Below are 8,876 nucleotides of genomic sequence, written 5' to 3' on the forward strand. Positions count from 1 at the left end.
ATCCCCTCCTGCAAGAGAGAGACAAAACCCTCCAGACAAAGGAGGCAGCATGTGCTCTCCCTCCGGGGAGCACGCCTGGGCCTTTGCCCCCTGACCCTGCTCTTCCCCACCAGGCCCGCATCTCCTGGACTCAGAGTCCCCAGAGACTTGCAGTCAGGGAGCAAGGGACAGCGGTAGCTCATCCACGTTAACCCCCTGACCCTGTCTCAAAGCCCCCTTTTCTCTGACTTCTTAGTGAGCTAAAGCAGCCCCGCCTAGGCTGTCCTGCTGCTTCTTCTATGCTAAGCCCTTCCCTGTTTCACTGTCTCAGCTTTAATAATTGTCCCATCTGAGTGTGCTTTTGCTGCAGCTAATGAATTCCTGCTTGCTTTTCTACACTGTGTCTCTTGACTGAAATTTTTCCTTCAAGAAGACGAGAACTGAGGTCTCATCTGGCTGGTAACCAACCCACCAAGAATACACAGCAATCCTAAATGTGTATGCCCAGAACAACGGAGCTGCAAAACATGTAAAACAAAACTGATGTAACTAAAAGGAGGTACAGACAAATCCACAAGTGTAGTTGGAGACCTCAACACTCTTCTTTCAACAATTGATATAACTAGACAGAAAATCAGCAAGGAAATAGCAGAACTGGACAACACTTCCAGCCCACAGAAGCTAACTGACGTTTATTGAACATTCTATCTCAACAACAGCAGAATTTATATTCTTTGCAAGTGCCCATAGAACATACACTGATATAAACCACATCCTGGGCCATAAAACTATTTTCTAAAAATTGATATTATACAGAATGAGTTCTTCAACTACAATGGGTTTAAACTAGAAATCAATAGCAGAAAGAAAACAGGAAAATCTTAAACACTTGGAAACTAACACACTTATAAATCACCCATGGGGAACAAGAAGTATCGAGGGAACTTTAAAAAAATACATAGAACTGAATGAAAATGAAATACAGCATGTCAAAACTTCTGGACCGATAAAGCAGCATGGAAAGGGAAAATTTACAGCACTATATGCATGCATTGGAAAAGAGGAAAACTCTCACCCGGGCCAATGTGGCTCAGTTGGACTGTTATCCCATAAACTGAAAGGTCATGGGTTCGATTCCCAGGGAGAGACGTGCCTAGCTTGCGAGTTCAGTCCCCAGTCAAGGCGTGTGTGAGAGGCAAATGATTGATGTTTCTCTCTTACATCAGTGTCTCTCTCCCTCCCTGCCTCCCTCTAAAATTAATAAGCATGTGCTTGGGTAGGATTTAAAAAAGAAGAAGAATAGGGGGAAAGTCTCAAATCACTAATCTAAGCTCAAATCTCAAGACGCTAGGAAAAGAACAAATGAAACCCAACACAAGCAGAAGGAAGAAAATAATGAAGGCAAGAGCAGAAATCAATGAAATTGAAAACAAAAATAATAGAATAAATTTAAGAAAGAGCTGTTTTTTTGAAAAGATCAATACAATTGACAAAGCTCTTGCAGCATCGACGAAGAAGACACAGATGACCAATATCAGGAGTGAAAGAGGGGCCATGATTGGGGTCATCAAAGGGGTAATACAACAGTGCTACAAACTTGACAGTTAGATTAAATGAGCCAATTCTTTGAAAAACACAAACTACCACAACTTACCCAATATGAAATAGATAAGTTGAATAGTTCTATTAAGGAAATTGAATTCATAATTTTGAACTCCCCCCAAAAGAAATCTCCGGGACCATAGAGTTCCAATGGAGACTTAAAGAAAAAACAAAAACAACTTTAAAGAATAATTGACACAACTTCCATACAATCCCTTTCAGAAAACTGGAGAGAAAGGAGAGCTTCTCAGTTTGTTTCATGCTCTTAGAATTACTCTGATATTAAGATCAGACATAGACAATACCAGAAAGAAAGTCACAGACCATTATCTCTCATGGATATAGACATGCAGATTTCAATAAAATATCAGCAAGTAGAATTTAAGCAATACATAAAAATAAGTATACACCATGACCAACTGGGTTTTACTCCTGGGGAGTCAGGCTGGTTCAACATTCAAAGAGCAATCAGGACTTCCGGCCAAGATGGAGGCGTAGGTAGACACACTGTACCTCCTCGAACAACCAAACTAAGGACAACAACAATTCGGAAACAAAGTAATAGCCAGAACTGACAGAAAATTGAACTGTATGGAAGTAGGACAGCCAGTGAGTTAAAATAGACATATTTATCCAGACTGGTAGGAGGGGCAGAGTTGGGCAGCCAAGTGGACAGGGGTCGCGGCACAAGAAGTGGTGACACCGGGTGCACAAGGCACCCCAGGCGTGCAAGACAGCAGTGGGCAGGCCCTGGGCACCCAGGCAGCGGTTGGAAGACCCCAGGCATGGGGTGGCAATGGGCAGACCCAGCGAGGGGGCAAGTGTGAAGTGAGGCACTGTGTGCAAGGCGGCTTGGCTGACCGGGCGGTCCCACATTTGCATGCATATAACTGGAGAGCGAGACAGACCAAGCAACCCAGGGTCCCAGTGCCAGGAAATAAAGCCTCAAAACACCTGTGGGGGTTGAGTGACTCCCAGCCTCACACGAGAGTTCATTGGAGAGACCCACAGGGTCCTAGAATGCACAGAGGCAATCAGCACCAGAAGGGCCCAGTTTGCTTGGGGGAAGTGGCAGAAAGGACTGAGGTCCAACAGAGAGCAGAGTAAGTGTCAATGTCCCCTCTCGGACCCCACTCCCACATACAGTGTCACAACCCAGCCAGCCACTGGGTTGCCCTGCCCTGGTGAACACCTAAGGCTCTGCCCTTCATAAGTAACAGGCACAACAAGACAAAAAAAAATGGCCAAAACAGAATAGCAAATCAAAGCTCCAGAAATAATACAACTAAGTGACCAAGAGATAGACAACCTATCAGATGCATAGTTCAAAGTACTGGTGATCAGGATGCTCACAGAACTGGTTGATTTTGGTTGCAAATTAGATGAAAAAATGAAGGCTACGCTAAGTGAAATGAAGGAAAATGCACAAGGAACCAATAGTGATAGGAGGAAAACTGGGACTCAAATCAATGGAGTGGACCAGAAGGAAGAAACAACCAAACAGAAAAGAATGAAGAAACAAGAATTCAAAAAAATGAGGAGAGGCTTAGGAACCTCCAGGACATCTTTAAACATTCAGACATCCAAATTATAGGGTACCAGAGGGGAAGAGGAAGAGAAACAAGTGGAAAATTTATTTGAACAAATAATAAAGGAGAACTTCCCCAATCTGGCAAAGGAAATAGACTTCCAGGAAGCCCAGGAAGCTCAGAGAGTCCAAAGGAGGTGGACCCAAGGAGGAACACACCAAGGCACATCATAATTACATTAGCCGAGATGAAAATGAAGGAGAGAATCCTACAAGCAGCAAGAGATACGGAGACAGTCACCTACAAAGGAGTTCCTATCAGACTCTCAGCTGATTTCTCAAAAGAGACCTTGCAGGCAAGAAGGGGCTGGAAAGAAGTATTCCAGGTCATGAAAGGCAAGGACCTACATCCAAGATTGCTCTATCCAGCAAAGCTTTCATTTAGAATGGAAGGGCAGATAAAGTGCTTCTCAGATAAGATCAAATTCAAGAAATTCATCATCACCAAGCCCTTATTTTATGAAATGTTAAAGGGACTTATCAAAGAAAAAGAAGATAAAAAACATGAATAGTAAAAAGACAGCAAACTCACAGTTATTAACAACCACACCTAAAACAAAAGCAAACTAAGCAAACAACTAGAACAGGAACAGGACCAGAGAAATGGAGATCACATGGAGGGTTAGCAACAGGGGAGTGGGGGGGAGGAAAAGGGGGGAGAAGGTACAGAGAATAAGTAGCATAGATGGCAGGCAGAAAATAGACAGGGGGAGGGCAAGAATAGTATGGGAAATGTAGAAACTAAAGAACTTAAGACACATGGACATGAACTAAAGGGGAGGAATGTGGGTGGGAGAGGGTGTGCAGGGTGGAGGAGAGTGAAGAGGGGAAATGGGACAATTGTAATGGCATAATCAATAAAATATATTTTTAAAAAAGAAAAAAAGAGCAATAAAAGCAATGCACATGTTGACAGGCTAAAAAAGAAAAACCACAAGATCCCATCAATTGATGCAGAAAAAGCACTTACCAAATTTCAACAGTCATTAATGATAAGAATTCTGAAAATGGGAATAAAGGTGGGACCTTCCTCAACTTCATGAGAAGCATTACAAAATACCCGTAACATACTTGACGGTGAAAAACTAAATACTCTCCCTCCAAGATCAGGAAGAAGGCAAGGATGTTTGCTCTCACCGCTCTTATTCAGTATAGTGCCGGAAGTTCCAGCAAGTGCAGTAAGGAAGTAAACGGCATGCAGTGAGCAAAGGAAGAAATAAAAGTGCCCCTATTTAAAAATTACATGATTACCTACATACAATTGCAATGACTCTACCCAAAAACCCTTCTAGAACTAATACATGAGTTAAGAAAAGTTATAGGCTATAAGATAAATATTTTTACAAATTAATTGTATTTCTGTGTGCTAACAAACATAGAGGTACTGAAATTAAAAATACAATACTGCTTAAAGTTGCTCACAAAAGTAAACACTTAGATGTAAATCTGATAAAATATACACAGATTTTGGACACATAAAGCTGCATAATGCTGATGGAAGAACAAAGAAATGAGATGTTATAACAAACTGGATGAATCTCCAAATAATTACAAGTGAAAAAATCCAAACCCCAAAGTTTACACGCTATATAATTCCATTCCCATTTCTATAACATTCCTGAAATGACAAAATTATAAAAATGGACCACAGATTGGTGGTTGCCAGGAGTTGGGGGGGCAGAGGGGAGTGGGCGTGGCTGTGAAAGCGGCACAGGAGGGCTCCTTCTGGGGACGAGTGTGCCCTGTGTCCTGACCACACCAACACTAGTGTCCTGGTTGTGATCTGGCCCTGCAGTTTTGCACAACGCTACCACCGCGGGGGCCTGGGTAAAGGGTACAAGGGACCGCTCTGTGTTATTTCTTACAACTGCATATGAATCTACAGCTACTGTACCTGAAAAATATATTATTTAATTTTTTACAAGAAGTGCACAACAGGTAGCAATGTGTAATTTGGATCATGCAGAACAAATTCAAATCACGCCGACTGTGAGGCTGGTGTTTGAATGCACGCCTGGCAGTAAGCCAGTATCTGCATTTCACGAGAACTGGAGTCGGGGGTCACCCTCAGAGACCCCATCGGGAATCCAGGGCAGAACCAGGCATTGTGTTTTTAAACTTTTAAGCTGCCCTCTGGGGAACGGCCTTGGGTGTGCATTTCTTAGTGCTCAGTCCTTGTTCCTTCCTCCCTGTCCTCACCTGCCTACAGCCACCTCACGGCTCTGCTCTCTGCCCTCTCCTCCCCGTGAACTCCACGCCCCCAAAGAGCTCAGGCTCTCCTTCCTCAGGCTCCCTCACAGCACTGACCTGAGGGCAAGGGCCTGTCCTTCACCTTGGGGCCCACAGCGCCCCTCATGATGGCATGGTCCCTGCGTTCCCCACGGGGGTCTGATGATCACCCTCCCCCTCTGACAAGGACATCCTAGCCGAGGAGCCTGTTTATCATCTGCTGTCAATTCAGGCCAGGTTCCCTCAGGGTCAACGTTGCTAAAGAAATGAATTGCAACACAGCTCTTCGTGTTTCTACACATCTGGGAAGGGCCGCTGGCCCTCAGCTACAGGAACCTGCTGGGGAAGCTGGCAGGTGCCTCTCTGCGTCCCAGGTCTGCACACATTGCAACAGGCTGCCTCCACAGGCAGGCCCGCCTTTGGCCCAGCCTTAGAATCCCTGTCACACCCCGTGCAGGGAGTGACCCTGCCCTCACATGGAGCTGGGTGGAAGCTGTGCACAGGAGGGGCGCCTCTGCTAGGACCCGGTGGGTGGAGAGGCATCAGGCAGGAGGTTGGAGGAGTGGCTTGCCCTGGAGTCTACAGTCTGCTTTTTAATTGTGGTCACAGTGAGTGTGGAAACCCCAGAAGGACCGGCTTGATCGGAGCGGGCGGCCAGAGTCGCCTCACTGCTGTGTCCTCACTGCATCTCACCATCCATCCCTGCCCTCGCTCCCTCCCTGCTAATTGGCCCCTTGAGCCTCCGACCGTACACCTCCATATTATCCCCCGTTAAACACCGGTTTGCCCATGCCATTTCCCCTGAGAAACGCCCTGGTCCTTCTCCCCGAAAGTTGCAGCCGAGGTCCTTAACTTCCTCAGCCCCCACCCCCATACCAGGCGCTCTGGCCGTTTTTGCTCCTAACCTCTGCTTCTGGAAACTTCCCCATCTTTTAGGCTTCTGTGCTAGACCCAGCCCTTCCCTGATGGCTCCTCCAGAACAGCCTCAGCCTCCTGTGGCTGGGAGGCAGGGTCTGCTGGCCACTTGGAGTCCCCTTGGCCTTGTAGCCACCACACTGTGCTTGCTGTCACCCTCCACCTCAGCTTCCCAATTGCTGACATTTCCGCTCTCACTCGCTTTCTGTATAAATATGCGTGGTGTCACTGCTGTAATTATTTTTACCAGACCCTTTAGGAATGTCCTAGTTCTTTACCCCGAAAACTCACCATATTTTACCTAAGAACAAGGACACTCAGCTCAACTATCCAAGTCAGAAATTTAACGTTGATACAGCACCGTCATTAAATACAGTCCATATTCAAACTTTGCCAGTTGCACCAATAATGTCCTTTCTAGCCGCTTCCCCGCCCATCCAAGACCACAGCTTGTTTTGGATCCGGAATCTGGAGTGGCTGCTTGGCCCTGTCCGTGTCTCTGACATTTGTGTCTGTGGACACAGGCACCTGCTCTGCAGCACGTCCCTGGCTGGGATGTGTGTTTCTTCCGGATGAGACCCGTGTGGCCCCTTGTTGTGAGTGACACCGAGTCCTTCTCCAGAGGCCTGTGATGCTCCTGGAGCAGCTGGTTTCCTCCAGGGGCTCCCACCCGCGTCAGTGATAAGGAGCCCGTCGGAGGAACTCTGAGTAAACATCCTTCCTCAGGAACCTCTTGCCCGATGGTTTCCTAGCTCATTGGCCATTCTCGCCCGAACCGGTTATCACCGCGGTGGTTGCAAGATGACGACCCTGCAACTCGTCCACTTTCCCTCCATCGCCAGTTGGCGTGCCACTGTGAGAACCGTCCAGCCGCCCACCCCACCCTTTCTCTGCCAGGAGTTTGAGCGTACGGCTCTCCACTTCACTCAGCGAGGTGTAACCCATTCCCATCGCCGCTCGCTTCGATGCTGCGGGCTGGCTCCTGTGTCCTCTGGCACGTCCCTGTCAGGTCTGAGCCCTTTCTTGCTTCCTGGCACTGTTTTTTCGCTGCCGCAGCCCCGGTGCCAGCCAATTCTCCACGCAGCCCAGGTTCCCTTAGAGCAGAAGGCTCCTTCGACACCAAGATCTGGGAAGCAGGTGTGCTCATCTTCTCCAGGTGTCATCCAGGTCCTAGAAAGATGTATAATGAGTAATGTCATGAGTTCCCTTGGTCACTTCTAGTCCTGCCTCAGCAGCGCAGGCTTTTCCTTGTGTCTGCCAGTCCGTGTCTGCAGCTCCTGCCCTCGCGGGAGAGCCCCGACCTCAGACACCGTCACTGCATCTTCACCTGGTCAGTCCTCCAAACTCGCGGCCCACCCACCACGAGCAGTAAAAGTACAAAGCCTTGTCCAAACTTCTTTCTGTCTTTTTAAAAAAAGATTATTTATTTACTTATTTATAGAGAGAGGGAGAGATGGAGAGAAATATCCATGTGTGGTTGCCTTTCATATGCCCCTCACTGAGGACCTACCTGGCCTGCAACCCGGGCATATGCCCTGACTGGGAATCCAACTGGCAACCTTCGGTTCACAGGCCGGCACTCAATCCACTGAGCCACACCAGCCAACATTCTTTTTGCCTTTAGATTTTTGTTCTTTGTCTTTGTCTTTGTCTTTGTCTATAGTCAGAGCATCACGTTCAGGAATGAATTAGGTTTGCTTTTCATTTTCTTCTCTGTGGTGCTGCTGTGTGTGTGGAACATGGCTGGGTTGGTTTTCTGTTTGTATTCAGTTTTAGCCTCCCTTCTCCAGTGCTCTTGATTGAATTTTATTTGCAACTACAAGAACCATTAAGACCATGCTGCCCTCCCCTCCTGCCCCGCCTCCTGCACCCCGCCGGACACCTGATGTCATTTTGGTTCTGTCCCCTGGTTTCTTTTGCATGTATCAGAAAACCAATGCATTCATGTGTATTGTTACTTTTCTTTTTCACAAAAAAGTAGCATACCATGCGTGCTCTTTGTGTGTGTGCGTATAGATATAAATATAGACCTTTTGTCCACATAAAAGCAGGTTGGACCTGCAGGTGCCTCCCTGCGTAGCTGCTGCTCTGCAGTTCTGACTGGCTCTCATATCTGTGGTGACGGGAATTGAGTGTGTTTGTCCCCAGGCTTCTCTGTGCAGTGGGAGGCGCATCTTCAGGGCATATTCTCAGGGGAGGGGTCACAGGCCCAAAGGTAAAGGCAAATGCAGTCCCATTGGTCACCTCCCTATCACACTTTGGCTTGACGCATTGTGCAGCCCAGGCGGGAGGCACGCCGGTCCCTGCGGCCTGTGTCTCCAGGGCAGCTGACTCAGGGTGGCCGGATTAGCGCTCCCTCCTGGGTGTGAACTGGAGCATCTGGTTGAGTGCTTAAGACCATTTTTATGTTGTGCTGTGTATGGTCTGTATCTTTTGCCCATTTTCCTATCTCCCCCTGCACCTTGAATGTTGAGTTCTTTATATGTTAGAGTAGCCTGCAGACGCTCTCTCCACACTTGTGTTTCACCAGTCTTGTTAAAAAAATTAAACTAAGTACATTTGA

The sequence above is a fragment of the Artibeus jamaicensis genome, unplaced genomic scaffold, assembly GCF_021234435.1.
Source record: "Artibeus jamaicensis isolate MK-2021 breed Jamaican fruit bat unplaced genomic scaffold, CSHL_Jam_final contig_1128, whole genome shotgun sequence".
Taxonomy (NCBI): Eukaryota; Metazoa; Chordata; class Mammalia; order Chiroptera; family Phyllostomidae; genus Artibeus; species Artibeus jamaicensis.